Source organism: Rutidosis leptorrhynchoides, chromosome 11 (assembly GCF_046630445.1).
Source record: "Rutidosis leptorrhynchoides isolate AG116_Rl617_1_P2 chromosome 11, CSIRO_AGI_Rlap_v1, whole genome shotgun sequence".
NCBI classification, from domain to species: domain Eukaryota; kingdom Viridiplantae; phylum Streptophyta; class Magnoliopsida; order Asterales; family Asteraceae; genus Rutidosis; species Rutidosis leptorrhynchoides.
The window spans coordinates 282,275,270-282,283,987 of NC_092343.1; positions in this window are offsets into that span (position 1 = coordinate 282,275,270).

The window sequence follows — 8,718 nt, forward strand, 5'->3', positions numbered from 1 at the left end:
TTGGCTTCTCCCTTTAAAGTCCAGGGAAATAACATGAGATATATCTGTTCATCCTCCACTTCTCGTATTTTAAATAGTGTGCAGATCCTATTAAAGGTACGTAGATGTTCATTTGGATCTTCCTTCGGCGCACCACTAAATTGGCATTGATTAGTCACCATGTGTAAAATTTGTCCTTTGATTTCATAATCTGGCGCATTAATGTCTGGATGAGTAATTGCGTGACCTTGGCCAGTGCGTTTAGCTCTCATTCGGTCTTCCATACTTAAAGGTTCCAGATTCTCCATAATTGAATTTGTTGACTCGGTATCAATAGATGATTCTGTTTTAATAGTTCGTTCCTCAACAATCTCTGTTTGAATGATTGGTGGTTCCGGAGGAAAGTTTAATGGTTCAGGATCTATGAACCGTTCCTGAATATTTTCTGGATTCTCAATTGTGAGGTTGGGTTCAAAAAATGGATTATCGGTAATTTGAACTGAAGTACTTGGTCGACTGGATGACGATTCTAAAGAAAAATCAACGGCGGTTATATTTGTTAAACGATGTCTTGATCGAGTTACAGGTGGTGAACGTACAAAAGGTGATGAACGTCTTGCTCGGTGCATTCACAGAATATCCTATTAGTTTTTAAAAGGAAAGAAAAATTATAATAAGTTATCCAATCAATAGACTTTTCTGATTTTGCCCACGTTTCGAATAGCCAAAAGATGCAGCAGAGGGGCAGGATTCGTTTGGTCTCAATATAATTGAGGACTGTTTGGCTCCAATAACCCGGTCCACGTACAAATCCAACTATTACTACGAACCAGAAAATTTTGATGTCTATCAATTTAACCACTTAAAATAAATTTTCGTAATTTTAAGAAATTTAGATAAGAAGTAGAAAAAATTCTAAGTCCTAAAACTAGAATAACGAGAAATAAGAGAGAAAAAGAGTTCGTCGCAAAAGGTCGAAAAAGAAAAATGGTTGAAAAATAAAAGGTGACGGAAAAATAAAAGAAACTTATAAAAACTTAAAAATACTTAACTAATTTAACCTTATTACTACAACTAACTTAAAATTATAATCGCAAATTGATATTACTAATTGGAATGATAATTGGTACATAGTAAAAGGTCTAAAAATATTAAAGCTTACAAGGAAAAACTAAATCTCAAATGGAAATAACTTAAAAAGAAACTAAAATTTAAAAAGGCGTCGCAAAATTCTAAAGCACCTAAATCTTAGTCTAAAGAAAAAGCACTTAAGGAATTCTACGGCAAAGCCTAAAAATCTAGGAGTAAAAATAACTATAGCAAAAACTTAAGTTTAAAATTAAATATGAGCTAAAAAATACAAATATTACGTTACAACGATTAAAAAGGGACAAAATATAAAAATATACAAAAAGTTGTAAAAAGTACAATTTTTATAAAAATATTATTTTTATATTATTATTTTATTAAACTACTAATTTTACAATTTAATAAAAACTTAATTAATACTAAATACATAAATAAATAAAAAGTAAAAATAAAACTAAAACTAAAAATAATAATAATAATAATTATAATTAGGTTTAATAATTAATAATAATTAAAAATAACCCGTAATCAATGCTTGATTAGGGTTTTGTCCGTGTGTCAGAAGGTCTCCGCGAGTCGCGGTAAATAAAGAAGAAAACCCCGCGAGTCGCGGGGTTCAGGAATTCAGTTGACAGCTTTGTGTTTTTACGCGTTTTTCTTTATTTTTTTTTTTATGTTTTCTGTTTTTTATATAAATAAAAGATTTTAAAATAAACTTATATTTTTATAAACTAAAATAAAAATAAAGAAACTTATAAAACTTAAATATTTAACAAAATCTTAAAAATACTTATATTTTTGTTTTTCTTTTTATATTTTTGAATAATTAAAACGTATTTTTTTTCAAAAGCGAATTTTTAATAAAAGTAACTAAAAATCTTTTTTTTTTTTTTTATATTAGCGTTGCGCTTCCGGCGTTTAAGAGTTTTTCCCCGGCAGCGGCGCCAAAAATATTCTTGATGCGAAGCGAGGTGTATATAAAATAGTTATTATTTTACTAGGAAAACACTATTAAATACGATACAATTTTACACAAGATATTTATTTATTTATAGAATGGATATACTTAAACCTTGCTACAACACTTATAGGCAGTGTACCTAATCGTACAGTAGTGTAGTTTTTAGTAAGTCCGGTTCGTTCCACAGGGAAATCTTTAAACAAAGCTCAACGCTATATTAGTTTACTTTTATAAAAATACAAATATATATATAAGTAATATTATTGTTATAAAGGGGGGTTTTTACCGTTTAATGACCGGTTTGTCGATTTTAAAACTTTAGTCGCAGTTAAAACCTAATGTAAAATATAAAATAAATACAAGACTTAAATTAAAGCGTAAAGTAAATAATGATAATGAAATTGCGAATAATAAAATTGCGATAATTAAAAAGTACGATAATTAAAAGTGCGATTAAATAACAATAAATAAAAGTGCGATAATTAGAAGTGCAATTAAATATAAAATAAAGGAAATTAAATATGAAATAAAAGAATTATGCTTATTTAAACTTCCGTAATCATGATGTTTGACGTGTTGATTTTAGTTTTATGCCCATGGGTTAATTGTCCTTTGTCCTGGATTATTCAATATGTCCGTCTGGTTTTTGTCCATAACAGTCCATCAGTCATAAATATAAATTGCAAGTGTCCTTGTCAAATTATTATTATACCCGAAGATAAATATTCCAACTAATTGGGGATTCGAATTGTAACAAGGTTTTAATACTTTGTTTAATGAATACACCAGGTTATCGACTGCGTGTAAACCAAGGTTTTACTACTTTGTTAACAATTACACCAATTACCCTTGAATGTAATTTCACCCCTGTTTTAATTATTCTAGTGGCTATTAATCCATTCCCGTGTCCGGTTAAATGAACGATTATTCGTACATATAAATACCCCGCCCATCGTGTCCGATCGAGTGTATATGGTAATTTATAGGGACGCCCAATTGTAAATCTTTATATTAACATTAACAAACTTTCATTTAGTTAAACAAATATAAAGCCCATTATTAGCCCATAGTCTAATTTCCACAAGTGTCGTTCTTTTGTCCAAACCCCAATTATGGTACAAAGCCCAATTACCCAATTTTAGTAATTAGCCCAACATCATGATTACTTCGTTTTAAATAAGCATAATAATAACTTAGCTACGAGACATTAATGTAAAAAGGTTGAACATAACTTACAATGATTAAAAATAGCGTAGCGTTACACGGACAGAATTTCGACTTACACCCTTACAACATTCGCTAACATACCCTTATTATTAGAATTAAAATTAAAATTAAAATATAAATTATAAATATAAATATATTTACGTATGAAGAGGAAGAAAAAAGATGATGATATTTGATCAGAATTCGGTTGGCTTTATAGCCAGAGTTGAAAATTGGGGCTCCGCGACTCGCGGCAAAATGCCCTTAAAACTCCGCGAGTCGCGGAGAGGTATTTACAGCTCACACCCTTGGAGTTTCTTGCTGCCGACGGTTTTTATTATATATATAATATATATATATAATTAATATAATTAATTATATAATATATTATATTTATATACATAGTTAGTTTGTAATTTTTAGTCCGTTGCGTCGAGCGTTAAGAGTTGACTCTAGTCCCGGTTCCGGATTTTCGAACGTCCTCGCGTACAATTTAATATCTTGTACTATGCGTTTTGAATCTTGTACTCTTGTGATTTCGAGACGTTTCTTATCAATAATTGGAACCTTTTTGATTGTCTTTTGTACTTTTGAGCTTTTTGGTCGTTTGCGTCTTCAATTCGTCGAATCTGTCTTTTGTCTTCACCTTTTATTATTTAAACGAATATCTCTTGTAAATAGAACAATTGCAACTAAAAGCTTGTCTTTCTTGAGGAATAATGCTATGAAATATATGTTCGTTTTTAGCATTATCATTGTGTCTATTTTGTAAATCATTTATAAAACCTGCATGTATTCTCATCCAAAAAATATTAGATTTTAAAAGTGGGACTATAACTCACTTTCACAGATTTTTACTTCGTCGGGAAGTAAGACTTGGCCACTGGTTGATTCACGAACCTATAAAAATATATACATATATATCAAATTATGTTCAAAATATATTTACAACGCTTTTAATACATTTTGATGTTTTAAGTTTATTAAGTCAGCTGTCCTCGTTAGTAACCTACAACTAGTTGTCCACAGTTAGATGTACAGAAATAAATCGATAAATATTATCTTGAATCAATCAACGACCCAGTGTATACGTATCTCAGTATTGATCACAACTCAAACTATATATATTTTGGAATCAACCTCAACCCTGTATAGCTAACTCCAACATTCACATATAGAGTGTCTATGGTTGTTCCGAAATATATATAGATGTGTCGACATGATAGGTCGAAATATTGTATACGTGTCTATGGTATCTCAAGATTATATAATATACAATATAAGTTGATTAGGTTATGGTTGGAATAGATTTATTACTAACTTTCACGTAGGTAAAATGAGTAGTTTTTATCAATCTTGTTTTACTCGCCATTTCTTCGTTTCTAATCCGTTTTGAGTGATTCAAGTGGCCACGTTTTCGTATTGAACATAACTTTATGAATATAAATAGAAAAAGTATAAGTTTATAGTCGGAAACACAAGTTACAAGTCGTTTTTGAAAGAGGTAGTCATTTCCGTCGAAAGAACGACATCTTGATGACCATTTTGAAAAACATACTTTCACTTTGAGTTTAACCATGATTTTTGGATATAGTTTCATGTTCATAAGAATAATCATTTTTCCAGAAGTATAGCTTTTAAATCAAAGTTCTTCTTAGCTTTTAATTATCCCAACCAAAACAGCCCCCGGTTTTACTACGACGGCGTATATCCAGTTTTATGGTGTTTATCGTTTTTTCCGGTTTTAAATCATTAAGTTAGCATATCATATAGATATAGAACATGTGTTTAGTTGATTTTAAAAGTCTAGTTAGAAGGATTAACTTTATTTGCGAACAAGTTTAGAATTAACTAAACTATGTTCTATTGATTACAAGTTTATAACGTTGAATAAGACAGCTTTTTATGTATGAATTGAATGATCTTATGAACATCATTACTACCTCAAGTTCCTTGGATAAACCTACTGGAAATGAGAAAAATGGATCTAGCTTCAAAGGATCCTTGGATGGCTTGAAAGTTCTTGAAGCAGAATCATGACACCAAAACAATTTCAAGTAAGATTTTCACTCGAAATAAGATTGTTATAGTTATAGAAATTGAATTAAAGTTTGAATATGATTATTACCTGGTATTAGAAAGATAACCTACTATAAGTAACAAAGGTTTCTTGATCTTGGATGATTACTTGGAATGGATTTAGAAAGCTTGGAAGTAAACTTGCAATCTTGGAAGTATTCTTGATTTTATGAAACTAGAACTTTTGGAATTTATGAAGAACACTTAGAACTTGAAGATAGAACTTGAGAGAGATCAATTAGATGAAGAAAATTGAAGAATGAAAGTGTTTGTAGATTGTTAACACCTTTTTCCTTATGAGGTAAGGCTTAGTATGTCAACAAGAGACTAGAAGTGATCTAGCTTTAGGAGGGCGGAGTGTTGCCGATTGATTTTTACCCTTGGGAAATAATCCCTGTAGACCCGGTTCACAAGTGTAGAAACTTGTGGGGTGGCTTAATCAATCTGTCGTCCGTAGAGCGTAAGAGTGCTAGCCGGATGACTTCTAGTGAGAGAAAGTAGAGAGAGAAAGAGAAGTGAAGTCTCAGCTCTCAAAGTTGTCAGAATATCTGAACTTGTGTAAAATGACGACCCAAGGGGTCTATTTATAGTGTCAGATCTACCAGATTTGTTTGGGGACACGTGTCAAATGATGATACATTCTGTTACATGTGCTCCGAAATTTATGCTAAATGCGGCGCTCTCCGGCCAGGGCTTATGCGCTAGGCGGCCTTCAGGGCTTACGCATGACGGAGTAGCTTGTACAGCGGAGAACGCTGGACGGACAATCTCCACAAAACTGTTGTTTCCAGCCTTCCTGATGCTATTTTTATGCAACTATTATGCCTTTTATGTGTGTATACGATAGGATACACCATTAAGTCCCCCAGTTTAAGGACTTAAGCATTTGAAAAATGATTAAGTTGTTAAACTTTTGATAATGCATGCCAAACCAGCCTGTTCATTGCCCACTTGCATCGGGGAAAATATTTTAGGCATTAAATGCAGACGAATTTTACTGACACTGTTATGATTAATTTTTTACGGCTAAGATCATCCACGCGCCTTCAGCTGTAAAAAGTGTTATCTTGCACCCTTCGTTTAAACTCACCCATACACGTGTCTCAATCATGACCATAAAAATTGCACCGATGAACCCTTATAAAAACCGTCATAACCCTGTTACCATCACTTTTTTACCTTTGCCAAGATCCAAAAAGCATATTTCTCCCAAATCTTCATCGCCTTCTTCAATCTTTAACTTTTTAAGGTTTACCATCTTCCAAGGTCAGTACACTTCATCTTACTGCTATTTTCTTCTTGTTGATATCTGTTACTGTATTATCATGGCTTCTTCACGGAGTACTGGCCAAGAACACGCCAAGCCTTCTTCATCAAATACTGCTGACATTCCATAAGTTAGCACGATGGCTTCATCATTGACTAGTGAATATTTAGATGGATTAAAGATTGCCTTTCGCCATCTCAATCAATACAACCCTGTTCTTCCCACCATCGGACAAACTGCTGATAACCCTCCTGAGGGGAAAATTACTTTATACGCTTTACAAATTACCCACGGCAACCTCCGTGTTCCCCTTACTAACTTTCTTCTTCGCCTTCTTAGATATTACGGGGCCTGTCTTAGTCAGATACATCCCCATGGTCTTCAAAAAATCATCCTTTTTGAAATGTACTGCAATGCTATTAATATAAAGCCTCGCATTAATGTTTTTATCTCTTTGTTTAGAATCCGCACGATTAGCGATTGCTGGCTTACTATTGATAGTAAGAAAAATAATCATTTTGTTGGTCTAAATAGAGTTTCAAACTTGAAGGACTGGAAAAGTCCATTTTTCTTTGTTGATGAAACTGTTATTCCGGAAGAATACTCCGTTGTCCGGGAGTGGGGTGCTATTGATGCTGGCATAGGAAAGGGTGTTAAAATTTCTCCCGCAGAACAGCGGATAGTAAATAGCTTGAAAGGACTCCGTATTCCACCCAAATCATACGAAAGGTATGAGGAAATCCTTGTGCTGTGCAAAGTGAGCCAAGAATGGCCAAGCAATTCTGTGCCAGTACTTCGTGAGAAAAAACAGGGTAGGATGTGATATGATCATCCTATTATATATATAGATTTTTGTCTACTATTTGTCATGTGTACTTATATTGCTATTAATATGTAATCTTTGCAGGCAACTCCGTGATGCAGGTCCGCTCTGCTCTTTTATCCCCTGATCTTGATGATGATGTGGAGGTTACTGCTTGTGACAAAACTGTTGAAGAGCTTGAGGCAGAGAGAGTTGCAGCTGAAGCTAAAGCTGCTGCTGATGCTGAAAAGGGGAAAGAAATTGCTGTGAGCAGCTCAGACAGCGAATTCGGGTCTGATCATACAGACATTGAGCGGACAACGGATGATACCACCACCGCCGATCAGCAAACATCGACATCAGTTGACATTATGGGTGAAACCAACCCTACTCCTCCTCCAATCCAAAAGACAAGAAAGAAGAGCATAGGCTCTAAAAGGGTGAAGAGTATATGGAGGGCAAAAAGCAAAAACATAGGAGAAGTATGTCCATTCTGCTCTCTTTTGAAAATGCACATGTTTTTGCTTATAACTGTTATGTTTGTTCATAATTCTAATTTGTTTTTGTTAGTAATTTTAGCAGAGTCGGATGATAGCCAAGGGAAGGCTACGGAGGGCGGTGACCGGAGGCTGGAGAGGAATCTTGAAAGTGAAGGAGAGAATGGCCTGAAAATGCCTGACCCAAACTTTGCCCCCTTCGATGAATCTGAATTTCATGAAGATAGGCCTGTAGGCAACTCTGCTTATGATTCTCCTCTTCCTAATATCACTAATCCTGCTATCACCTCCTCCAATGTTCAAGAGCCAACTCTTCCTGCTCATGTGAGGGCTTTGCAAGCCATCATTGCAAACCCCTCCACTAAAGATAAAGAATTTGCAACTCTTATTCAGGTATGAACGATAAGACCCTCTGCATATATATGCTTGTAATTTATTGATGTGAGCTGTTTGAAATAACTCATAAAATTTTATTGATGTACAGGGTGGTGTTATCCCTGAGCTGAAACCCCAATTCTCTGCTCTTCGTTCTCATCAACTCAGGGAATCAACTATGGCAGCTCATGTACTGCTAACCAACCACCTGGACTCTGTGCTGTAACTGCAGGAACATCAAGAGTCTATTCTTGCCTTTGCTCGTAAAGACATAGCTGAAAGTGCAAATGCTCGTAAAAGAGCTGCTGATGCTGAGCGTGTCTTAAATGATGCGCGGAAAATAATAAAGGCTAAAGAAGTTGAGTTAAAAAGTGCTCAAGATGTTGCTGCTGTTCTGCAAGGGGAAAAGGATGCTGAGCAGGTGAAAGTGGGTGAGCTGGAGAAACAGCTGAGTGCAGAGAGA